Here is a 27,054-nt window from a genome sequence, read left to right as displayed (position 1 = left end):
TAGTATTATTCCATATACACCTCTCTGAACAGCTAAACTACTGACTGAAAAAAGGATCATTTCAATACAGCTGCCAAAATCCCATTTGTAAAAAAGTGTAAGTCTGGTTTTCAGTTTTCTGGGAAATACAGTGGAGGGATCTGGGAAGAGCAATTTTTGAGGTCCTTGCTGTTGTCTGACAATTCTTTAGGGCTTTTGTGCCTTTGAGTATCTGTTGAAGTTGGTGGGAAAACGTCTGTTTTTTAAAGGCACAAGGCTGGGCATTTTGCTGGGTAATACTTTTCACACGGGACATCAAGGCATGGGTTCCAAAGCATACTTTTAATCACCTCCCTCTCATCCGCACGAAAATAAAAACACATAAGTGACTTCTCTAGATTGTCATGACAGTACATGGGGTCAAAAAAACAGAGGGGGATTGGGGAAGGATGTTCTCAAATGTTTCCCTACACAGAGAAACAGGCTGGCCATAACATTTCCACCCTTTCAGTACAGGAGTTGTTTCAAGTGGTAAAGGTCTTTGTTGTTTGCACAGCATGAATGCTACAATTTTGGCTAAGGAAAGGAATGATGGACCAAACAGCTTTCCAATATCACAGTTAGTATGAAAATGGAGTTGGTTTTTGAGTTGGAAATCACCGAATCTGTGAGTGTGATTCCACACCACTGCTGTCTGGAACAACAAGGGGCTTGGACAGGATACAGGAGTCCTCCTTCCAGTTGTGGACTCCAAAACAAAAGCAAGATGCCAGAAGGTCAGGGCAGCACTAAGGCCAGGCATGTGATCTGGCGATCTCCAACAGCCCCTGGCATCATCCCCCCCTGCCAGCCCAGAAGGGCTGCAGCCCTACCACAGCACCAGGACTGTGAAGCACTCTGCTCTGCTGCAAGCCAGGAGGTGTTCCACAGACAAAACTACAGCATATTCTGCAATACTGCTGGGTCACCAAATACAGTCTGCAGTGTATTTATGTGGTTAGCAGACATCCTCGCTCTGAGATTTACAGAATCTGTCAAATGAAAATGAAAGGACTGACTTTCGCAGCAACTCCCTTGGTTTTAAGGTGACCTGTGAGTAAATGGATGGACTCCATGCCACACTGGAGTACGTCAGCTGTGCTCTCTTACCTCTTTACTAAAATAGTAAATTGGTAAAAATATTATTCCATGTACTTTATTGGAAAGCTACCTGTAATTTCCCCCACCAGTTCCAGTAACAATCTTAATATCTTTTTATGCTTTTAAGTTAATTTAAATTTTCTTTGGTACTGCACCTGTTGGGGACACTTAGTAGGTGTGCTGAACTAAGGCACAGAAGATAACTACTTTGCTCTACTTGGCAGAGGTAGCCTATAGGTATGCTGGTCCCACTATATTCAATCTCATCTAATCTCAAAAGCAAAGTGGTCCTGAACATGCTTAAGTCAGAAACAGAGCTCTTACCTCCCAAAAACATGCAACCACTTCTGGTGCCCCACAGGGCAGCAACCCTGTGTCAGCAATGCTGTACAATAGTTTTTCAGAAGAAGAATGAAAAGCAAGTTCTCTGCTTGAAACTGAAGAGAGATTTATATCACAAAAGTATGCAACACATCATTACCCAAACTGGAACGAAGGCGGGACGTCAGCATTCAAGTGTTATGGGAATTTTAACAGTGAAGGTCAGGGATTTGATCTGATGTTCAAGCAAAATCCAGTTATAGTTTGCACAATGCCATCAGACAGACAATACAGTTTTGCTGAGAAACTATTAATTTAATGATATGGAGACAAAATATTCAGCTATGAGGTTCTATTATACTTAGAGCCTTTGACCCTGGTTTATCCTGGAGTTCAAGCCCTGATAATCTACGTGCCTGAAGCTTCTTGGTGGATAATGGAAAATTCTGCTCCATTTCCTCTGGGACTTCATGCTCATTAGTCACAGCATACCAATTAAAAGCTTTGTTAGAAAACCAGAGGAATGTGACACAGCACATGTACAAACCAGGAAGCTTCATTCACATATAACATGGATGAATGGCTCTGTATGGAAAGCCAAGCATCGCATTAGCAGGTCGTGTGCATCAGCCTGCAAGATCAACAAAAGACATGCAAGAATTTTAAGTCAGCACTCTCAGTAAGCAATGGATTTTCATTTTGAACAATGAGAGTTACAGTACTTTTCACAGCCCATACCCTCCTTCTAACCAAAGGTAAAATATTTTAAGTTTTCTTACTTTGCTACTCTGGCAATTATCTAGCAGGAAGTCACTAAACATCACCAGCTACTGATCAGATTCTTTTCCTAACCATCAGAGGTGAAACTGGGGTTAGTGCCCTGGCAAGCTACTTATGACTAGAATAACAACCATTTTTAAAAGGGATTATTGCCACTATGAACCACTGTCAAGTATCTGTAACAGCAATTCTCAATTAAGGAAAGAATAGGACTCAGCGTCTGTGCTCTGATCATGCAGTTAATAACTGACTCTGCCTCAATCAAAACAAAAGCGGGATTTAACATGCAGATTGATTTTTGCAACAGTCTGTGTTACCACCTTATGTTTAATCATTTATTACAGAACTTAAAAAATAATCATCAGCTGCAGCAGTAAAAAATACAATTTTATTAATCCTTTTTATATTAAAGCATTTTCCCCACAGTGGATGACCTTCTCCCAGGAGCTTCTGGGGTTAAAAGCTCCCATCAACAGTGTGCTATAAACTCAGCAGAGGCAATAGCTCTACCTTTCAACTTATATTATCATTTCTACATTTCAAATGCAGCATAATGGTGATGTTTAGCATATTTCTTATATTATAGACAGAATACTTTGTAAAATATTCCATCTGTGACAGGAATGATGACATTATGAAAACTGCAGCATGAACGACTCATCACAGAGGAGAAGACATTTTTGAAGGATAAGAGGGTCTTAGAGCCACTTGGAAGGACCTCTATGGAGGGATGTGGAACACACTGGAGCAAAGTCCTTGTCAAGGACAGCAGACCTTTTTATGCCTCAATAACCCCTTCATTCCCTCCTGCCCCAGTGAAGTCTGTGCCATCTCTGCCCCCACCGTGTGACCCCATCCGGCACCTCCCTACTCCCACCCACCTCTGTGGTTGCTCAGACAACTGGCTCAAGGAACCCATCCAACCAAAAAACCAATCTAGTAATAAGGAACCAAAAATAAATCCTTGGCTGACTAGCTCTCAACTGAACCTTACTAATGCCAAGTAACTAGCTGAAGGGTAACACTCCCCCTGTAACCAGCTCCAACAGCGACATGTCTGCACTGGGATCCCATTTGCACACATGACTATGGCAGTTCCCGTGCCCTGATGGGGACCACAAGTCTTTCCTACATAGGGTTTGGTCAAAAACTCTTTGGAATTTATTCCTCCTCCAGCACACTGGGAACACTGCTCTTTTCCTGCCCTTTTTCTCACAAGCACATTTCTACATCCTTTATCCTCAGGGACGGCAACCCACCAGAAGGGGACATAAGCTGAGGTAGTGGCCACATCCCCAACACTTCTGCAGCCCCAACTCTGCCCTGGGAGTTTGGGTCCTGGCAAGGGACAGTGACAGCTCGTGCCCCACCTGACCCCAGCACAGTGCCAGGAGCTGGCCAAGGAGAAGGAGGGGAGAAGTGGTCTTGTGCTTTCTCACCTAAGCACCACCAGAAGTTATTGGCTATGGTCACTGGTCCCATCAAGCGTAAGCAGAAGCCAAACTTTTCTCTTAAAAGCTCCTTCTTACAGAAATCTTAACTCAGTATCCTTTTTTTGTAACTACAAGTAATTGTGTCTGAATTTGGGAGCACTTAAACTAAATAACTGCTCATTTTGTATGAAGAAAACACGCACTTGGGCAAAACCCATAGTTTACAAAACCCCACTGTCAGGAAAGGAGGCACTGTGCTGCCTTGCTGAAGAACAGGTGCTCAACTGTGCTCAGGGGAGTCCTTGGGGTCAGGGTGAAACTGCATCCATCACTGCATCCACAGCCCCACTGCACTGCAGGCTCTCCCACCTTTACTGTGTTACTCATGACAGGGACCAAGGAGAACCACATGATGACTTGAGAAGAGCATGGCACCTCCTTCCTCCCCAGCTGTCAGAGGAATGGTGGGAAGCAAAGCCAATGACAATTCAAAGATAAGCTAAGCAAGGTAAACTAAGTTAACAGGATGGGTCCTTCTCCTCCCCCAGACCCTCCCAGACACAACTGGCACTTTTTCTTAGAAAGGCTGTGGTTTGCCTCACATTTAGATCTGGTGTGAAGCTGCTCCATGGTGTATTTAGTGAAGGTAGAAAGACAACATGAGAAACAAAATGACAAATAGTTGGGTTCTTTGCATGAATTCAAAGAATAGGATTAAAGCTGCTCGAAACGCCATTTTTTTCTTTCAGTTTTCACAGAGCTTTTATTAAAACACTACATCCTCCTTGGAAGATGTGAGAAGGAGACAGAGGAGAAGCTCTGCGGTATTTTGAACCTAAAGAGCTAAGAAGTCCTTGAGTTTAGCATGTCCCTGTGTCCGCATCTCCACTAAAATCCAAAATAAATTTTGGACTCTTCATTTGCTTTTTAGATTTTAAGTTACAGGCAGGTAGTATTTCCACAATTTTCATTTAGTAACACTAATGTTGAGATTCTTTTTTCTTTTCCTGGAATCAGAGGTTTACATTGACTTTTAGGATTCCAGGAGCTGGAACACCAAGAACATCTAAAGCTGCAAAAAGGCATGAGACTTTTTTTCTATCAATGTCAAAAATTGCTTACTTCAAACAATATATTTATGGGTTTACAGTCATACTGAAAAAAATTAACAAGAAAGTAATTTAAAAAAATTCCTTGTCCAGACATCTCTTATTTTAGATCAGTCTGATGTCTGCTAACACACAATACTAAAGTTAAATAGTTTTAGGAAGGCAATTTTCTCTTAATCTTCACCAGGGTAGGTCACACACAGTCTTTCACTAAAGCAAAGTATCTGCTCTTTTATTACTCTAATTTTTCATGTTGCCTTTCTATTTGTATTTGATGGATACAGCTGCAAGTAAAAGTTAGACCATTATCTTGAGAGCGCTATACTCTCATTCAATGTCACAGTAAACATATTCTCCTTTTAAATGGAATTTTATTTTAGTGTGAGCCAAAATAATTGAAAACCTACCATTATGTGCCTATTACTCTAATTGCCTGCCTAAAAAAAAAGCCTGGAATTAAATTACTCATGAATGAGTGGAACAGAACTTCAGGATAAAATATTTTGGTTCAGATACATGCTTATAGCCCATACAAAAAAAATACTAAGAAACCCCAAAATATATGTATATAGACAGATTGAAGTAACTTATCCATTTTCATCATTGGAAAAGTGAAAATAAGTTTCAGTAAAATAATTCTTTCCTGTACAGGGAAAGTATTACACATTTTATTTATGGTAGTGAAAGTCCAAAGAAAAAGTACTTACTTGTAATTTTCTTGTTCAAATAATCCAGAGTTTCCAGTTAGTAAACAAATATAAAGCACCTGAGAGTTATTTTGTGAGGTTTTCTTCCTTAGGGGGTAGTGAAATCTTTTCAACTTCTTCACATTACATTTCTCATCATACCCCATTCTAGTTTAAAAAAATAAAAGCTTTTATTAAAAAATACATATCTTTCTAATGGATAAAAATTTAAGGCAACAGAATCACCCTAAGCCTTTGAACAGGTCCCTTGTGCTCCCAGTGACATTTATTGTCACTTCACTCACACTGTGTTACAGCAGTGTGAGGGTATCTGACGAGAAATGAAAGAAGCTCTGAAGTTGTGTGTGCTAAAGGATTTCCTGCTGCGGGCTCCCTGCTGAGGCACAGATTTAAGGGGTGAGGAGCTGACTTGCTCGGGATGTCCGTTTGCAGGCACCCAGATCACAAGCCCAGCAAGAGAGGGATGCACTCGCTGCCTTTCCAGGACATCCCCCCAGTCCTAGGCAATGCTCACCCTTAATGCCAAAAAGGCTCATTTTTTACCTTCTGAAATTTTTCACATTCTGAAATTTGTCATTTTTCTAATCACATTTCATTTCAAAGAAACAAATAAAGCTATCTCTAGTGCACCTATACTCTGTGCTTAGCTGTTTGTTTCTCCTCTTTCCTGTCCACAGACATCTGTCCTTCCCCTCTATCCTTATCTAAGATAAGCAGCTTCAGTTTACACACGCAGCACCTTGCAAAAGCATGGTCTGGAAAATTAATTCCTGAAAGGATTAATATTTTTTCCCTCCCATCGCAAATATGTTTCTGCTTCTGTAGACAACATGTTCCACTTTGCAAACAGGGGCACTGCCTGCTCCGGCATACAGGAGCATTCCTCTTCTGTGCAGAAGGAAAACTGAACACAGTCCAGTGCAGGAATAATTCTAATCGCCAAAGTAACATGGTCTGTCATATTGATCCACCTGAAATCTCAGAGAATAAACAAAGTGAATTCTTTTATTACAAAAAAACTCCAAAAAACTCCAAAAAGAAAACACAAAGCCTTCTCCAGGCATTATCACTTTAAGGAAGGTGGTTTTTTCTATTCTCTAATTTTTGCAATATCAGCCTGGCCATTTGAAAATAAAGAAAATTTCTACCACTCATTTTGACTCATTTTTAAAAGCTTTTCCCTTATATTTTGCACAGAATTAAAATTACATGCAAAGGCCTGTCCTTCAAATGCAGTTAAACAAATCGGGGGAAAAACCTTTCCTTGCCTGCCTTTGAATACACAGTGCAGTGCAATGGAAACCCTTCAAAGAGGCTCCACAATTCTGTTCTGAAGGGGCTCATTCCACTATTCCATAGCAGCATCCTACTGAGTGCAAGAATCAGTAATTTTCTTCTTGAGGAGTCAGATAAATCTCTTTGCCTCTAATTTTTTCAAAGGTTTCTTCCCTACCATCAGCCTCCTGCGTCACACATGGACTCCTCTGCTTCTTGATTGCTCAGTCCAGGGGCATGAACAAAATCCATTCAGTCACTTGGATCATTCTGAAGAGGAACCAAATTTATATTATGCAATGGCAGGGAAAAAATGGGCAAACCTTCCCACCCCTAATTTTAAGAGAGATGTGGTCTTCTGGCCTCCACAGCACTCAACCTGACTGCACTATTTTTATAGCTGTGGACTTGGCCATCAAAGCAGCTTTAAATTTTCATTCCCACAACCATGTTCACTGACTGTCACTGCATCCAAACACAGAAAGTGGTCCATGCTGCAAAACAATACAGGCTAAACATCATTGATAGAAAGAAATACGTGCTTAGAGAACAGAGAACCAGTATGAACTAAAGCCAGACACAGTGCGGCAGCAAAGGGAAATAAAAGCTTGTTACAATGGGGAGAATAAGAGGTGAGAAAGCTGAGGGAGGGCAGAGGAAAGGTAAGAGAGCAAGATGAAATAAAGCTAAGGGCAAGAAAAACATGACAGCAGTGAATAGAAGTAAATTTTTTTAATCTTGAATACAAAATAAACTTTGACAGTCTGTGACGTGCAACCACAAATTTTATTATAGAAACCTATTTTCACAGGGGATGCTGAACTGGATACTCTGCTGATACGATATTCTACTCCTGAAGCTCAGTTGTTCAGGGGCTAGGACTATGTAATTCATATCTAGGAAAAAAGCAAAATACGAAAGCTGTAAATCCAAATATAAAAGACAGGAACTGACTTGGCTTACATTGACAAATATACTACCTAAACAAAAGTTATGTAACTTCATCATTGCTCAAATAAATAAGTAAATAGCAAAGCTGTTTACAACATCTTGCTAAGGCACGATCGCCTCTATTTATAAATTGCAAAAAGGAAATGTAAGTTTTTAGATGCCCTTTCTCCATTGCTTTAGGGGGCTTTTTAAACAGAAAATAGAACATGAAACTTGAACTGTCCCACTTTCAAAGTTGGAGCTATGTAGTCCAGCTCCCCATACTGACTACTCTCCCAAGTAAGAATTTGCAATCTCTCTCAATAATTGAAGCAAAGAGAAGACAGTTTTAGCTTTGATAATGACTGGTGAATTTCAAATAGTTTGAGCAACCCCCAAAAGTTCAAAATGAATATTCAGATTTTGTTATGCATCATGGTCTGCAAATTGAGGATAGAAATCTCAGATGATATCTATCTTAGATCTCCTCCAAGATCCTCCGCATGCCCTAGTTATGTCTAAGCAGGAAATATTACAAAAATGACCAATATATTTAGTTATGAAATGTTCTCATCTGAACACTCAAAATGAAAATATTGAAGGAAGAGTTTCACTGAGAAATCACAAACTTGCAACTAGTCTCTCTTCATATTGGGCCCATCCCTATTCCACCTACATTTCTTAACTAGCGTATCATTTTAGCTCCTGAAATAGGAGTTACTCCTGCAGTCTCCCACCTGCAGCAGTTCCCACTGGTGACTCATCCTTGCCTATCAGAGAGATCTCTCCCCATGTTTACACCCACTGGTGACCTTGCAGAAAGACTGAGAATAGTGTGAATCAAGGACAATGCTACATCAAGTCCTGCATCTCTCCAGGGTCGAGTTCTTGCTTTGCACAGGTCACTTCTCCCTGCCTGGCAGTGTGCAGCTCAGCAGGGATCCTGCTGCTGACAGGCAGCGGGGCCAAGCTGGCAGGCATGGGAGCATCCTCCCCCTGCCAGGGCCCTACACCAGATTCCCATCTCAGCTACACCATCATAACTGAGCTGAAAGCAATGCAATTGCATTGACATGGCCAAAATCCAAGAGGCACTATGTGTGAAGCAGGACTACCCATTGGCAGAGAAAACACCAGGAAAACAGCAGCATAGAAGAGCTCATGGCTGGCTCCTGCCCCATGGCAGCTGTCACAAATGCCACCCTCCAGCAGGAATCATCTTGACTCTCTGAAAACACTGTCTCTTCTAAACAAGACTGTGCTCAACAGTCTAATATTTTCCTGAGATTCATTTATTCACCAAGCTCACTAAGACTGTGTAAAGGATCGTCATTTACTTGAAAAGAATTGGAAAAAAAATAAAAAACAAGCAAAACACTTAACCCAATGCTCTAGTTGCAGGAACACATCACTGTATTGTTATCTTTACCCTTAAAAAGCTTCCACCATGTATCACCTCCAAGGACAAACATTTTGGCAGAGAGAGAAAGTTCACAGCACGCCATCAAAGCTAAAGATTTGTTTTTGCTCACACTATGACTTACACATTTCACAAAATCAACAAACAATTTATGCTATTTCAGATACGGATCTTTTCCATCCCAATGGGACTTAATTCCTTCAAGCTGAAAAAGAAAGCCCAAAAAAACCCTGAATAACTACAGTGACATTATACGAAACATAGCCTAAGGCTGCCAATATCTTTCTGTGCATTGCAGGAAAGGCTGCATTACTGAGCTAGACCAAATGCCATTTCCAGCAGAAACCTTTCCTTCTTCTTTTCTGCCATGAGGAGGATTACATTACACAGCATTGCTCTAAGCCCATTTATACAGTTCTATTTTTTTTAATCAGGCTATAAAAATAATCAGCTCAACTTCTCATACTAATCATAGAAATATTAATATAACACACTAACTACTCTTTTGCTGTGAGATTTTCTTCTCTATGCTAAATATGAGAGTCATAAAGTTTATGCTTCCCATAAGTTGCAAGAAATTGTGTTTTACTGCAGAAAGCTCACATCAAAAATAATTACTGTTATAAACATACAGCAAAATACAGTCACACTTGGCATATATCATGGTTTTATATGAAAAATTTAGCAAAATGCCAGCTGCAGGATATTTTTTTTCAGATGAACAGTTTAAAAATCACTTTTACCAAAAGAAAGTAGAAAAAAATGTTCAAAATATAAATGTTTAGAAATATAAGTACATTTTCATTTAACAAAACTATCTACATAGTAAAAAGGGGGCAAATTAGTCTAAGTCTTCCCAAACAAGCAAAATTCTGTTTAAAGTGCAATTGTGATGCGTAGTTTTTGGAGACATCAGTATTACACAGGGCTTTTCTATCTTCTGAATCCAAAACACATGATTTTCTTAATTTACAAGAATATCACCATGCTACCTTTACCAGAATTATTTTAAACAGTCTTTCCTCCCCATTTTTCCAGTGTCTCCTTTCATCAGGAAGAGAAATCCATTTTTTTACCAAATCTGTTCCCTGTAGGTACTACATTATATACTTTTTCTCATGAATCAACATATTTTTATCTAAAAATTAGTCAGGTGCCTTGTCCCACTGTGCTTCATATTTGAAAGCTGCCTAAATTTCCACCCCATAGATTCTCAAGATCAGTGTGTAATTATTTCTTTTTATACTAATACTATCTTTTATTTAAAAATCCTCCTATGTGCAAGACAGCAATTGTATTTCCTCTCAATTTTCTTTTTTTACAGAGTCAGAGAAATCCAGGATTTTAATCTCCCCTCATAAAACAGTCTCTCCATTTCCCAAGGTATTTTAGAAACTTGCCTTGGCTCCTAAACCAGTTTGAATTTACTGTTATTTAGTATATATGATCACACTGGCTCTGTTTTCTAACAGAGAAAATGATCACACATTTTCTCTGTTATATATACCTTATACACTTTATACATACCTTATATAAAGCAGTCCTAAGGCTTCCTTGCATTGGAAAACTACTTCCTTATACTGCCAGATGATCCATGCCAGAATCAAATCTGTCCATTTTCCACAAATGTATCACTTTGATGCCTCAGTTAATCTTGTGATTAGCACAAGCATGTCTGTCCAGTTTCTCCCCACAACCCTGCTACAGGCTCCCAAGAGCACGATGCTCCACTTCTGACAGCAGCCTTTCATCTCACCTGAACTATTTTCCAACTCACATGCTCATCCCATTTCTTCTACATGAAACTCCAGTCTTCAGCATAATTCTTCTGGTAACTGGTGTCATCAAGATTTTTTTCCCCCAATATTGTTACTTTCATGGTACAATCAGTAATGGAAACATAACCTAAGACTGATCCCATAAGTCAGTCCTTGGGAAATACTTTGATGACCTCCAACCCACTCTCCAGCTCCAATTTTGCTTCTAGTTAATTTTTTTCATCCTCCTTTCTCTCTGAAACTAATTTGTAATTCCTGTCATAACAAATCTCTACACAGCAAATGACAAACACAGTATTTTGCTGAAACCCATATGGATATATGATTACTTCTTTTGTTTAGAGAATTAGCTTAGTTATTTTTTCAGCTAAAGGTATCAGCTTGATCAGGCATGACCTTCTTGTGGAGATCCTACATTGTATTTTAAATAATTTATCATGTTTGTGTTGTTTGATTAGTTTGCTTAGTCTTTCCTTAAAACTTTTTTTTTTTTTTTGCAAAAGACTTTGCATACTATTGAGATTATACTAACACTCTTTATCTGAGTCCTTTTTTTTTCCAATTTAAGTACTATTTTTCATTTATTTCCCCAGGTAATATCAACTCCTGATGTGATATATTTATTAATACTACTTGCTTTTGGAATTGCAACTATGTTATGCAAGTTCTTGGATGTGGATTATATGGTCTCTTCTGATTTAAACAATTACATAATTTAAGTTTTGCTTCCCCCTGGAGGTGAGAATTTCCATTTCTGCATAATCACTCCCATTAGTTGCTCTGCATTTGTCCTGGGTTCGATAGCATCATTAAAATGCAAGGAGTGCTACCCATTACATCTAAAACCAATCCTTCTCTATCACTGCTACTGTAAAAACTTCCATCTTTTTTCACTGACTGCACTTTCATTCTTCTTTACTTTTCATAATTTTTATTTTTAAAAAAATAGTTACACTAGGTAGGTGGATTCTTAGACATTTACAATTCATTCTCATGTTTTCTGATTTTTAAGGTACAGGTCTTTGTATTGGCCAATCCTCTTTCCATTATTTGCAGATTCCTCGCTTATGCTTAATACTATTTTTAGGATGATTATTTATCCAGTGAAATATGGGGAACTGTTTTACAATGTATATCAATCATATATTTTTATTAATTCTGGTTTTTTGAACCTTGGACTAAGGATGACATTCACGCCTACCTTATATAGTAGTCCCTAGACTTTTTATACCAGATTAATTAACTGCTGCCTGCAACTTCTCAAATATTTGTCCACTGGAAACATTACAGACCTCCCTGTCCTTATTCCCATCCACCTTTGACTTACAGTGACACCACCTCAGCAGAGCTTTTATTTTAGTTTTTCTTCTAAATGTTTTTTTTTTATTTCAGGAGGTTCTATTTTATCTCATCTTCCCTTTCTGAAAGCTTTATGCCCTTAATGTGTACAGACACCCAACCAACTCCACTTGCCAATACAATTTTTCCTGGACACATTGCCATTTTTTGGATAACGCCTCTTTTCCATTTGGCAAAGACAGCCCTTAAGCTTCCATGCACCTGCCTGGATCCTTACACTGATGTAACACTTCCATGATTCACATTGACCTCACCCAGACTCCCAGCCAGATGAGGTGGGATCCTTTCCATAGCTATATCTTCATGTCAGATTTTTTACCAATAATGGGACTTGTTTTTTCTTGCTAGCTATCACCTCTAATGTTGTTCCTTTATCCATTTCTGTAGTCTCATTCGTCCAATTTTAATTTCCCTGTGCCCTCAAGGCTTGTACAGGCATCACATGGGGCTCTCTTGCACTTTCTCCTGTATCCCATTTCATCAATTTGAAACTATTCTCATCAATCCCATAAAATGAGGAAGCTGCATATTGTCCACCCACTGACAGTAACCTTATTTTGTTACTGACATATAATAATGAAACAGCCTAAAACTTTCTTCATTGCCCAGTTCATTTCAAAATCTTATCTAGGGATGATCTACTGAAGAGTTCTTTGGAGATATCTCAGCTCTCACCTGTGCCATTCCCCATCTTTTTATGGTCCCTTTTGATCTGCTCCAGCAGGAGTCTCACAAAGTCATTCATCACTTACAATAGCATTGTAAGAACTCTTCCCATTCCTCTCTTGTTTCTTTTCAGATTCAGGTATCTCATACCCTTGCAAGCAGAAAACATTTTGCTCTCCAGATCCCCTTTGGTCTTTGCGTCTGGTCTGTGCAAGTAATCAATAATAATCACCATCTAAACCCAACATGTGCTCTAATTTTTATTAGACATCCATTCGACATGCAGGAACTCAGCTGGATGCCTGTGCTCACGTTTTTATTTTATTTCCTTATGTAATTTAATGCACCTAAAATGTTGACAACAGGAGAGAACGACACTGAATATTTTTAAAACAATGTGTCTATTAATATACAGTATGAATTACATTTTAATGCATTAACAGTATCATCACAACAGGTTTACAGTCCCACCAAAAATTCTTATCCTTTTTACTTCTCTTTCTCATTATTGTGTCTCTGAGTCCAGTTACTGTCATCTATCAGTACTGTCATAAAGTTACCCAGATATCAAACTATCCTTTCAATGCAGTGTAGACTTTATCAGATGTAATTTGTTGCATGATCCCAAAGCTTTCTCCCATCTCTTGTTTCCCCAATAACTTATAATGAGAAGACTTTCACGAAACCAGGAGAGTTGTCTTTACATGCATTATGCTGAATTGTCCAGATACAACATTTATAAGGCATCTCATACCATAGTGAAAATACCAGAACTTCAGCAGAGCAGAGAGGAACATGGTCCTTCCAAATATCCATTTATTTTAAAGTCAGTATTAGAACATTTGCTAAAGTGAGCTCAGGAAGACTGAATACCCATGTTATTTAGCTGAAGCAGTTTTTAAAAGATGAAAGGAACGCTCTCCAGGATGCCTCACAGGATGCAATTCCTTTAACGAATGGCATGTCTGGCTTTAATAAGTGGACACATTTCTTTATAAACTGCAGAAACAGTTAAAAAGGCTTCCTTTGGAGTTAAATGTATTGGAAAGAGGGTGAAAAAAATAACAGACCCTTTTAAAGGTAACACTTACATTACTGTATTAGAAGTCTTTCATAATATACAACCATACCATTAGATTAACTGAGTTACAATTTTTAAGACCGATGCTAGAGACAGTAAATACACCCTAAACCAGAGTGTGTTATACTATTGTGACACTTTGAGCATGCTGATATGTTGTCAGTCAATGTTATTTACTATCATTACGTACACACCTGGCTCAACAGCCACATCCAATAAAGCATTAATGTCCTCATCGTAGCTCAGCCTTGCAGCTCATCAATTCCCCAGATGAGACTGTGGCAACCTAGACAGGCTGCAAATATAACTCCCTGCTGCCTGTGGGACATGGGCAGAAACACACCCTTGCATCCGTCGGCTGGTGAAATGGGTGTGTGCAGTTGTCAGAAGGTACCTGGTCCAGCAAACGTGCTCCCCAGCTCCTACCCTGACCAGAGGGCTGGAACAGGGCTAATTACACACAGCAACAGGGCACTCAGGCTGTCTGCTAATGACAGATGAAGGGTGCCCCAGCTCCTATAGATAGATGAAGGTGAGAGCAAAACCAGACAGATGAACAAGGAATTGCATTACTCCTACTGTAGTAGAATTTTTTTAAGGGTAGGAGAAACCATAAATCTTGTTTGCTATCAAAGCCTAAGAACCCCAAGGACTCTGTAGCCTCCATGCTGAGTCTGACAGTTTTCCTGGCTAGTGAATAGATGAGTGACCATTTAAATTTGCAAGTGCAAGTCACTCCTCTTCCCCTCCTGACAGCTGCTTTTCTCACACATCAAGACACATAAAAAACTGAACTCCCCATATCTATGGATGTTGACTATGACCACTCAATAGAACTGCTGAATATACATCACTTTGGTTTAGCAAAATAATCTGTTAATTAACAACATTTATGATGTTTAGTACCAATGCAGATAGGATGCCATTCACAATGATTGCATCATCTAAACCCACTATTTTCTTTGGTTGTTTGGGGGTTTTTGCTCTTTTTGAAATTCAGATGAGCTTTTACAGTTTCATAACACTTCTCTTCTGAAAAAGTTATATAAATATCTTGCTTACCTCTCCCTAGCTACCAGGATGCCAAGAGACTTAGACACACTACTGATTTTACAACGCTTGCCTGTGCAAAGATCACCTAATATAATAGGTAGTAAGGGTACTTGCTTTGTTTACCTAGGTCTATTTTAAGTCCAGTTTCAGTGAACTGAGCAAGTAAAACAGAAGTGTCCAGAGCTCAGACATACTTCTTTTAATCCTTGAAAAAAGCGAACATCTAATCAAAAAATTAAAGCTGAAGTAGTTGGAACTGGTTTTGAAGTTACTGAATGTATTCCTTAGAAAATCACTGAAGACTAAGAAGGTACTTATATCAATTTCTGTAGAAGTAATTTTGTTGTAATTTAAAAAAACTCTAAGTATTTTTGCCATCTTCCACACAGGTGTTATCAAACATTTATTCAGTTTTTCCACTGAAAATATCAGTAATGTTGTCTGCATGTATATCACCTTTCATTTAAAAAATTCAGAATCCTTTACAAGGACTTGAAGTATTCTTAACCATATATCAGCATGGTGAAAGGAAGACACAGCTTTGCCACCAATTCTGACTTTTTCAGAATTCAGCTTCTGAAGAAGCTCCTAACACACCCCTCATCCCCTTCCTTTACAGCACCTTTAACCCAGCACACAACCCTGTGCCCTAAGGGCACCCTGGTGCATGGCTAAGGTAAGGGAGTCCTCACTGTTCCATCCACACAGGCTGTGCCATTATTTCCACACACCAAAGCACGTATTTTCCAAACAAATCTTTTCATCAGGGATCCTCAGTCTTGGCAATGAGCAGACTGCAATTCCACCTTGACACTGCCCACAGGTCAAGCACCTCTACCTTCATCACGTCTTCATGGCAGCCACAGCAAACATATGCATAGAAAATGATTCAAACTGTAAGTGGACCTGTACCTGCTTTTAATGTCCTCTAAGCAAGCATACAGATGAAAATCATAAATCAACTTGCTCAGAACCTTTTTAGAGGGTTAAGAAACTCTCTTTAAATAGTCCTATCACAATCTATGGGATCTTTTGTATGTTAGCTTTTTTAATGATGCAAGAATATCTAGTCCCATCAGCTGGTTGCATCTCCTTAACTGCTACAAGATACAATGTGCCTCCTGAGGAGATAAGGTCATGGACAACCTGCCTCTCATAACTCTCCAGAACACTGCCTGAGAAACTACTGAATGCCTACACTCATCGGCCACACATCCTATCAACATAATTTTAAAATGGTCAGTAAATATTGGATTTGCCTTTCAAACATGTAGCATGATAAAATTTCTGCTTGAGAGATGACATTTTATCAGAATTATTCCATGTAAATATGTATATATTATATAGGATATAAAGATATGAGCTGTAACATGCCACAGAGTGGCACAGAACAGCTCCAACCATCATGAATGTGGCTTAAGTCAATATTCTGATAAGCATAACAGAATGTTTTGAGGAAGATAAAGACCAAACGGTGTTAGGACTGCATGCTTAAACATGCTGTGATCAAGAGTGAAAATTAAGGCTGGACATGTTATGTACTACCAATGTTTTCACATAGGGCTTGGAAAAATCTCTATCCTGTCATCAGCAATAAGACTTGTGCTTATGGACAGAAAAGAGACTAAAGAAAGTCAAATAAGTGCTTTTAGTTGTAACTTGTCATTTACAATTTAACTCTTGTATTACAATTGAGAGGAAGATATGGAAACCATTATTAAACTGCTACTGTAATTCTCTATGGATCTTCATGGGCCAACTGTGATGGAGCAATGTTCTCTACCATGCACCAGGGAAGCAGCCTGGAGCTTCACGTTATTTTCCTCCCTAAAGCTTTTGGCTTTGCACTGGTGGAAATTTCCTCCTTTTTACAAAAGATGATTTTCTGCATTTTGAGTGATTAGCTGACTAAAAAAAAAAGAAGGCAGTCCATTTTTGACTTGAAAAATTACAGTTTTCATGCAAGGCTGAACAGGAATTACTAAATACAGAAGATGACTACAGGCCACCCTTTTTATATCTGGATACATAGTTTAGATTTAGCACATGAGTAAAAGTAGAGATCAAGGCTATGGCCTCTGGCCTCCAGTCCTTGAAACAGGAAGATACTGCTAAATAAAGCTCTTAGATGATTTCAGGGAGTAGCTCTGTGGCATCCTGGATGAGACAGCAATTCTTAATACCCCCAGAAAAAGCAACAAGATCAGCATTAACATTCGAGGAAGTAATGTCAGTAAGGCACCCAAGGGGATTTAATGCAACTAGGAACACCACTGAAATCTTTAATTTACACTCTGTTAAAATAACTTGCTGGTCAAGCTGGAAGGAATTGTTTTGTCTGCTACAAACCATCCAGCTAACTAGCAGCAGCTGCCCTGATGCTAAGTATCACTATTCCCTAATTTCACCAGTTATGAAGAGAAGCATGGCAGTGGGTTAATTACAAACACTCTACAGAATTGCATCACAATTTTCTACCAAAGACTAGTTTGTAAACATGTGGAAAATGAACAAAAAATATATATTTATGTAAGTTAAGCTTCTCTTTGGTATGCTTTTAATTATATTAGGACATAGTGGCATTTGAACAGAGGTATCTTTCATGGAGAAATACTGTATGGTTGATAAGCCTCTCAACTCCTCTAAAAATACAGAACTAGATTACTTGGCACAAGTACTATTTGCATTTCTATTTACTTTACATGCAGTGATACACATCAGATTGATGATATTAAAACAAATCCAAGCAAACAACGCACTATAAACAGAAGTGAGTAAGATTCATTTAAATATGTTTCCTCAGGCAAGGGGAAAATATTATTTTATTTTTCAGGTGAAATTACCAAGTCACTCTTTTAACTTCAATGATATAGGATGAAAACCTGTTAATTTCATTTATTGATTCGGTATGCAACCATTCTGCAAACTTCCAAGAATAAAACAGCAACCTTTCTGTATTTCTCCTTTAGACAGAAAGCTTTAGGTTATAATGAAAATTATATTTTCAATATCTAAGGCTCCCATTTAAGAGCTATATCAGTGTCCTCCACTTACCTATTACTTCCATTGTGTTATATGGGAGATTAACATAGCAGAAGCTTTCTGGAGGGAAAAAAATGGAGAGTGAAAACTCACTGCAACCTCTGATTCTTTGATTTTTGGATCTCACACTTAACTCAAGAAACAAGCTGAGCTGTGTCTTACAACTCATATATCTTGCAAATAAACTAATAAACCTTTTAGTTTGGGATAATCTGCGTTCAGTGGACATACAAAATCAATTGTGTTTACAGAATCACATCACAAGTGCCTGGGAGAAAAGTTTCCTCTCTGCACTTTCTTAAGCAGTGCACAGAGCAGCCATTTACTTTGTCAGTTATGTATTTTACACGCTTAGTCATCAGCAAGTAAGTTCTAGTTATACTTTTTTCCCTCTTAAAACCATCTCCTGACCAAGTAACTCCAGTCTGATATTTACATGGCAATAACTACCACCACTGTGTCCCAGAGAAACTTCCCTGGGAGCTGCAGGTGGATGACTCACGTACAGGTACACACACCTACGCATTACAAGGGATGTTCTGGTGCCAGAAAGACCTATTCTAACCATCATTCAAGGCAGCACAAATTAAGCCATTTCCTTGATCCTGAAGGACTTCTGAGGGTGGGTAGAGATATCTTTTCATATCAGTAGTCTGATTTGACCAAAAGCTGCAGCTTTCCCTCATACCAAGGCTCTTGCCCAGCCACAGACTACGCAAAGCATTGTGGAACACAGGCCTTTGAGCTACAAACCCCTGCAAAGGAAGAGGTCGATTAGTACCACTGAGGTCAAGATGGCATTCAAAGTGATACACCAGTTATTTGAGCATGAAGAACAGGAAATATAATTACCTGAACTGCAATTAAATGGTAATATAAGAGATAAATCAGCAGAGAGCTAAACTGAATCACTTAACTGCATACACTGTAACAATGGGAAACACAGAAAGGTGGGAAATGACCCTCAGTTAATTACAAACAGTCTGCATGTGGTCAGTAGAAAAAGCAAACTGCACAGTGAGATGTGCAGGTTGGAAAATGTCAAAGTGTAACATGTGAGTTTACATGACTAGTGCATGAACTGAAGTGCATGATTTTAACATTGCCGGGAATGTCCAGTATGTGAACGAGGTCATTTATCCTGCACTTAAGGCTTCATTGAGAAATCCATGCCACAAGATAATAACTGATAGAGCAGCACAGGGCTTGTTGTGTTGGAAATGTTTTTAGGGGCAACTAGACTTTGGTCTCAAAGTGATGGATTAATTTTAACCCATTTAGGTGCTATTTGATCACTCACACCAGTACTATGCTTGGTATTTGTCCTCTAACCTAATGAAATTGAGATCTGAGAGAGAGCTGGGTCATAATTGCCAGGCACTGGCAACCATACGTAATAGGACAGAGGGACCATCTTCAGACAGGCAGAACATCATTGCCAAAAGACAAATCTGTAACCTCAAAAGGAGGTGATGCTCCAGGTCCTAACTGCCAGCTCAGGCTCTTCAAGGTTATAGCCAAGATGCAGCCAGGCAAGATGCTCCCTTTGAAGCCTGCATGATAGCCAGGCAGTGCCTGCACCTCACACAGCAGGGCTGCAGTTATACCTTCTCTGGCTAAACCTCTTTTCCTTTGTCTTCCAAAAAGAGGTGGTTACAAAGTTTGATTTCAAACAATTAAATTAAGTTTATCTATCTCACATCTAGATGCTGCAGATGAATCTAAGTTTTGGAAGATAGAGGGCCGAGGAGATGTCTCAAAAGTTTTCACTGCCCAGGAAGCTACTTATATGTCCAAGCTGCAGCAAAGACATTATTAGCTTGTTCAGAAACTCAGAGTATGAGGCTCAAGATAAATGTTATCTAAACCAGGACAAAACCACAGCCCATGACAGCAGGAAATGGCTATCATAAAACACACATTCCCCAGTAATAGTACAACTTTTTCTGTTCTTAAATATCTACATATTAATACCCAGGATATGTCCAGCCAGCCAGCTAGCTGGGCATTCCAGATGTTTTGATTTTTCATGTATTTGCACTTTTTTTATTTTTTAGCAGCATAACTACTTAATTTTTATCAGAGGGAGAAAATAAGGTGAAGTCATAACTGAGCCCTGAGCCTTCTTTCTTTTCTTAAAAGGAGCAGCAGGCCTGGGTGACTACTTATTGCATAAATGCCTTAGTCATAGGAAGGGCAAAGAAAAGATGGATCCATTACTCAATGGGTAAAGACAATTTTTAACAAATGGCATGGGGAAAGCAGAATTTTGAATGCCTTTCAGACTTCAATAAGAGAGTCAGCTGTGACCACATGTCTTTCATAATTAATACCAGCAACAAAATCTAAAAAGAAAAGGAAAGAAACCAGTGTGCTGGGTCTAAGGAATTTCATCCTAGGGCACTCCAAGAACTAACTGATGAAAATTACTTTGTTCTTAATATTTATCTGAATTCAGTCAGGATGGGTGAAATACCAGAAGATTTGGAAGGAGCTGATGTTGTGTCTACTCTTAAAATACTAGATAGGATTTAGGAATTAAAATCAACTAGAATGATCACCTTTCCAGGTCAGAGGGAAACCCTCTAAATGCCTAGAACAGTTAAAAGATGATTAACAGCAAAAATGTCTCTAGGAGTTAATCAGAAGCTTAAAACGTTACCATGCCACTGTGCAAAATATTGTACTTGCACTAGGATTTATAAACATTTTTCTGCAAGAATTGTACCATAATCCTTCCACTGCACTCAGTGATGGAGTACCATGTCCAGCTTTGAAAATCTCATTTCTGAGGATGGTTTGAGCTAACCTGAAAATCTGGATTAAATAAAGTCCTATCCATCTCATCACTTAATTAGCAAACAAGAATAACAAGAGATAGCAGTCAACTTTCAGTCTAGAAGAATACTTGAGTTCATCCACCAAAAAAAGATACACAAGCATATCAACTACAAGGGTTATTAAATACATGAACATTGCTATTTCTTTTTATCACATTTCAATGATGTTCTTTCCACTTTCAATCAAGAACCTCTCAACCGTAGAACACTTCCTGTCTTGATATCATACAAATAAACTTACTAAAACTGAACTCACAAGTAACATTTTAATGTACAGGAATATCCATAACCTTAAATAAAGGCATAAATCTGAAAGTTATTCTTCCAATTCAAATCTCTAGCTCTTGTTCTGGTATGAGGACACACTCAAAAATTATACACCCTATATTTATAAGCCCAATTCTGGATAGAGAAAAACTGTTTCACAGAAACAACCAGCCTTGAGGGGGGGTTGACAGTAGGACTAATATTTCTGAGTCTCCTTATCCAAATTTCACAAAATTAGTCCAGATTTACATGTTTCACTAGCATCTACTGAAATCTGTAATACTGAAATACTATGGTTCCATGTCAGTCATGCCACTTAGGTATTGAGCTACACTCTTAAACCACTAAAAATATTGTATTCACATGAAAAGTTATATACTCTATATGAAATACATATTTACATCCTACACATGTCAAAGTGATATTGATAAAGCTTTATGGAACAAGTATCTAATGAGGAACATTTAAGTACCTACAATCTGTGCCACCTATTTATTTCCTTAGTTTAAGCTAAACTTCAAAACCCCTGACTGATTTCAGAAAGACACAATTTAAAGAAAAATCAGCCTTCAAAAAATTATACCTAACTTCCCACAAAATTGTAGCCTCTCCAAAATTCCCTCATCTAGATGGCTTAAGCTTGTCTTGAGCTGTGGAGGGAATTGGTGGAGTTTTTGCCCATCCTCTGCTATTAGCCCTTATAGTATAACAAACAGAAGATACTGAGCTTCCCAAAGGGATGTATAGTGCTCTCCTTCCAAGCCTGCCAGGTCCCAAAGGAAGACATTTCAGAGTGGATATACTTTTGGAATTGAAAAATAGTTCTGTAAGCAACGCAAAACCATAACTCAGTTTCCAAAGCATCTTTCTTTAATTTTTTTTTTATTTGGCATTGACTGCTGACTTTGTAAGAGGAATTGTACTTAGGTTGCAGTATGCATTCAACTTCAAAACATTTCCATCAGAATTCATGCAATCTCATCCACAGTCTGCATTTGCCTCTCTAGTGAATTATCAGAGCTGTGAGCTACAACCTGAGCTTGTCCCTGGGGTATGGCTTTCATGAGGTCTCACCCACACGTGAACTCTCTTATGTGAAAGAAGAGCTGAGCATACACTGCAGCTTTTCCCTGAACACAATATTAATCAGGTATTCCTTCTTCACCCAGCCAGCAATATTCCACAATATTAAAGAAAAATATAGACATGTATTATTTGACAGGTACATAACAGAATATCCTACACAGCATACAGTGTGTACAGTAAATCATAGAAATGCAGTATTTTTGGGACACTTACCCTCTCCATCATAATTGTAAAGATTCAGATAATGGGTAAAAATGTTACCAGTGAAGGAAAGCCTGCCAGACATGACCAATTTTTGCAGGAAATCATGCTTAAAAAAAATAGCTAAAATATACTTTATGCTTAGATCTGAGTCATGATCTCACAGCAAATAAGAACAGAAGTGGGCCTATCCTTTCTTACCTAAACAAATGTCCAGACATTCAGTTTTCAATAACCATAACTCCAGTTTATATACTGCGTAATCTTAATTGGAAGGAAGCATGTTCAGCTGCCCTATTCATCCGCCAGGTGAAGTCATACATCAACAGCTATAGAAATAAATGTTCTTGTAGGCAATGAAAGAATGTCTACTGTCTCATACCTGATCTCTCTTTCTACAATACAACTATTAATTCCAAGAGTTATTTTAATAATGTTCTTTTCCAGTTTGAAATTTTTTATCCAGATTTATTTTGTATTTTAATATCTAATGGTCCATGTTATTTCTTAATTTTTAATATTAGTACACTAAAATGAAATAATATATTCCTCATAGTTTAGCAAAATCATGTGTCTTGAGCTCAAAATTTTGAACAATTAACTGTACTGTGTTGCACCTCTGATACCAACCCTAGTTTCACTATTGTTTTTCAGACTACTCTTAAGAGACAGTAAAATTTGTTATTTTTCTTTTTTTTTTAAGATCACAGAAAAATTCTGCATTTGAAAGTGAAAAAAAATGTACTGGCAGTAAAGAAGAGAATTAGCATTAAATTTGTGAGATAATGAACATTTGTATATACAAGTACTTACAAGATCTGTGTTCTCTGCCTTGATGAATCTTAAACAGTTGCAGAGGAAACAAAAATACTGTAGGGTACATAGAAACAGTCTTTGTTTTGCTATTCTTTTAATAATGAACTTCCTTGGAAGACAAACCCCTAATCTTACATGTGTTCTGTATTTGTAGGTACATCTCTGTCAGGAAATGCTGTGAAATGGAAGTTCCTGACAGATAAATTCTTGGCCTTAAACATTCCATAGATATTACCTGAATGTCAGAAAGAATAATTTCCAAACTTTGGCCATGATTCAATATCTCTTTATTTAAAGACAATAACATTCTTGGAGATAATTAGTAATACACATATGGATTATATAGTCATTGTTATGTTGGAGTTTGTCATAAAAGCAAAATAGGGAAAATATAATTAATTCCACTTTCTGTGGTGCTATTATTGGTTGTTTTACATGAAGAGGCCAGAGATATGAAACCCACTATATCCCTAAAGTCCTTTGGGCCCCATCTAATAACTAGGGATGGAACAAACAGGTTTTGTCTAGTTTTGGATCCAAATGAATATGGGATACCAAAAGCTTTTGTATAAAAGTATTGGCCTTGCATTCCAATCACTGTAAATTGCAAAGTAAAGTGCAGAGGAGAAACCGAGGAGGAAAATCTAATGGAAAAAAACAGAGTGAAAAATAAAGCAAAGTGAAACTATATGAAGGCAAATAATAAAGCAAATATCAAAATTCAATAAAAGGGCACAGAGAAAGGAAATTGAAAAGGGAGACATTAGTATATTCTCTGCTCTTCTTGGAGGAAAGTATGGGTGACAGAAATTCATAAAGTTCTCCAATCAGTAACACATCCCAAAGGTAAAAAAATCCTATTTTAATTGATTCAGTCTTAAAACTGAGAATGAAAAGAGAAGGCCTTACCTATCTCCATTTTTTCTTTAAACCACCAAATCCTAAAATGACATTGAGTTTGAAAAGACAGTTCCTCACCACACGTGCAATGACAAAACTGAGATTGTCTCTGCAACCCTTTTTCCTACTCCACATGCACATGTGCTGCACTACAGTCTTTCCTTACCTACAGCCCCATCCCATCCTTCACACAGGCCATCGTCTTGTTCTCCTCACAAAATGAACAGGACTCACTTCACATTCATGGAATCATCTTAGCTATTCTGGATGTGAACTTGGGGTTCATGTACCACGTGCTTGTCAGATCTTGGTCTGAAGACCAAGCAACAAATTTTGTAGCCTGGGTCTAAATATTCCTCATTACTGTAATAAAGTAGGTAAATTTTTGTGAAATGCTGTTCTTACAATAGTCCCTATCAAGTAAGGATTTTATTCTACCCGTTCCTCCCTTTTTTAGCAAGATGAGAACTTGGCATCCAGAGAAATTATGGTCAAAGTTGTTCATTAAATTCAGACAAAGAGTAGCAGATAAGTACGAGATGACCTTCTTGAGTCCTTTGTATTAGACAGTACTTTATGCAATAAAATTGCAGCTGACACCGACTTCAGTTACTCTTACATCGTTTCAGCACTACAAATCAGAACCCAGGGTCTCAGACTTGCACATATAACTGAACAAAAAACCAAATCCACACAGCCAGCATTCCCCTTTGAAAGCTGAAGCAGTACATCTGATACCACACAGACCTCAGAGGCAGAGAGATTCACTCCAGCCTTTAATAGTTTTACCTACAAGGATTACTTTTGACTCTGCCATAAGCTGCCCCCTTGTTAATAGAATCCAACTTCTCAGTCAAGCACAACTCATCCCATGCACAATGCAGGGCAAGAATCCTGTAGAAAAAGCCCCCAACATACAATCATAATTAAAATGAATCATCATGCTTTACAGTCCCATTAAAATTATAACCGTAATTTTGTATTAACTGTCTGTTAAGCACTGAGTTTTGCTGGATTGCTGTCTGCTAGCACCACTCATGCATGTTATCTTTTTGGTTTTAATTTAACAGACTTTCAAAGAAACCAGAAACGGTGTCATGTTGCTCATGAAGAACTGTAAAGCTCACCAGTAGAAACTAGTCCAGATGACCCAGGTTGATCTCTTGTGCATAGACCAAGATTTTAAGGGGTAACACACACACACACACACACAGAGGGCCATGGGGGTTTCACTGACATTACATGACACTGAATAAAGGTTGGTTAAACCCCTCTTCCATGTCAGGTTGTTCAGGATCCCACTGCCTGCCTAACAGAGCCTCCTGCTCCCACTTCCCCATTCCAACCCCTTTGACACACCTGTTCCTAAAAAACAATCTTTCTTTGCCATTTTTTTCTCCTCCAACCACCAGTCTTCTTCCCCCAGGAGTTGTCTGCCTCCCCTCACTATGCTCCCTACTTAAGCCATCTCATTCAGCCTGTACCTGCCCTCTTTACCACTTCAAGTTCTTATAAATACCCTGTGGCTGCTGCTCATGCTCTCCTGTGTTACTCAGCCTTGACCCCAGGGCACTGCCTTGTGGCTCCTATACCCTCCAGTGCTTCATTTGGCTTCTGCCATATCTGCCACCCCTCCACCATCCAGTTCGGTACCATCTTCCAAATCACTCTGGTCAACGTTTGGACTCCATTGGGGGCCATCCAACCAGTCCCATTTTCAGAGAAAAAACCCCACACTCTGCATTTTCATCACCCTTATAAATATGCTCCCTTCAGAAGTATCAATGTTTATTTTTCAACAACTCTTGCAAAAACAATACACAGAACATCTTCCCTAATGTACCAATTGTCCCAATGCAGAAAGCCAGTACTTAACAGGGATTAACTCATGCTCAGGAAGACAGTAAGTGTAAGCTATAAATACTAAAAGCACATGCCAGGATGCAGCACTACCGATACCCACTACGTTTCTCTTTTAGAGAAATTTCACCTAAAACACTAAGCAGCGAGTGGAACCCTTGCTTGTAGTTGTAAAGCATTATATAGTTCAAAAACATCTAAATAAAATGAGTAAAAGCAGGAAGTGAGAGTGTCATAAAGATTACATCCCTTAAAAGGACACACTTGCTATTCTGTAAATCCCAATGACTTCCTTTTCTCAATGTGCCAAATAAATGAGATAACACAAAGGGAAGAAACTACTGTTTAAAAACCTTAAGCTTGATGAAAAACATACTGTTACAGGATTTTCTATGAACATTTTCAAATTTTAAAAATTTACTGAGAAACATCATGTACTATAGTATCAATAAATATTGGTTACCAGGGCAGAAAGAATTGTACATCTGCTTTTTTTTGGAATGAAAGTTTTAATTTTTTGTGTACATAGCAAGATCAAAAATGAGTTTCCACATTACATCTCTAAATAAGCAAGATGTTCTGCAAGCAAGACCAGAAGTTTAAGCCCTCCCACCTCCAGCTTTTCTATTTGCTCTCTTCTGCCTTTAATAAAGTGCTTCAGACCCAGTCTCCTTTGTAGAAACAAACAGATCATCCATCTCCCTGAGTAAGACTAGGTGTCATCACTTCTCCCTTCTTTGTGAAATAATAAAAGTCATACTGCAGGAAAAAAAATCTTTTAAACCGTATTCAGCTGGGAATAAAAACTGTGACCTTGGATGCCACGTGTGCGAAATCAAAGTACAGTTTCAAGTTACAAAGGTCTGTAATTTACACTTCTTTTTCCTATGGATTTAGGATGGAGGGACAGCAATTTTTATTCTAGATTGAAAGGATTCTGCTTCTTGTTTATATTAAAATATAGAACCTATGAAAAGCCCGACTAGAATACTACTACCTTTATTTCCTGAT

General features: G+C 38.4%; 1 protein-coding gene across 14 annotated transcripts in view; it reads right to left on the bottom strand.

The window, feature by feature from the left end:
* KIAA1217 (KIAA1217 ortholog) overlaps positions 1-27,054 on the bottom strand; it is a 352,288-nt gene that overhangs the window by 204,709 nt on the left and 120,525 nt on the right. The gene's annotated exons all lie outside the window — the stretch shown is intronic.

The sequence above is a fragment of the Pseudopipra pipra genome, chromosome 1, assembly GCF_036250125.1.
Source record: "Pseudopipra pipra isolate bDixPip1 chromosome 1, bDixPip1.hap1, whole genome shotgun sequence".
In the NCBI taxonomy this organism is placed as follows: domain Eukaryota; kingdom Metazoa; phylum Chordata; class Aves; order Passeriformes; family Pipridae; genus Pseudopipra; species Pseudopipra pipra.
Note: the sequence above shows the minus strand (reverse complement) of the source record. Positions and strands in the feature narration are given on the sequence as shown.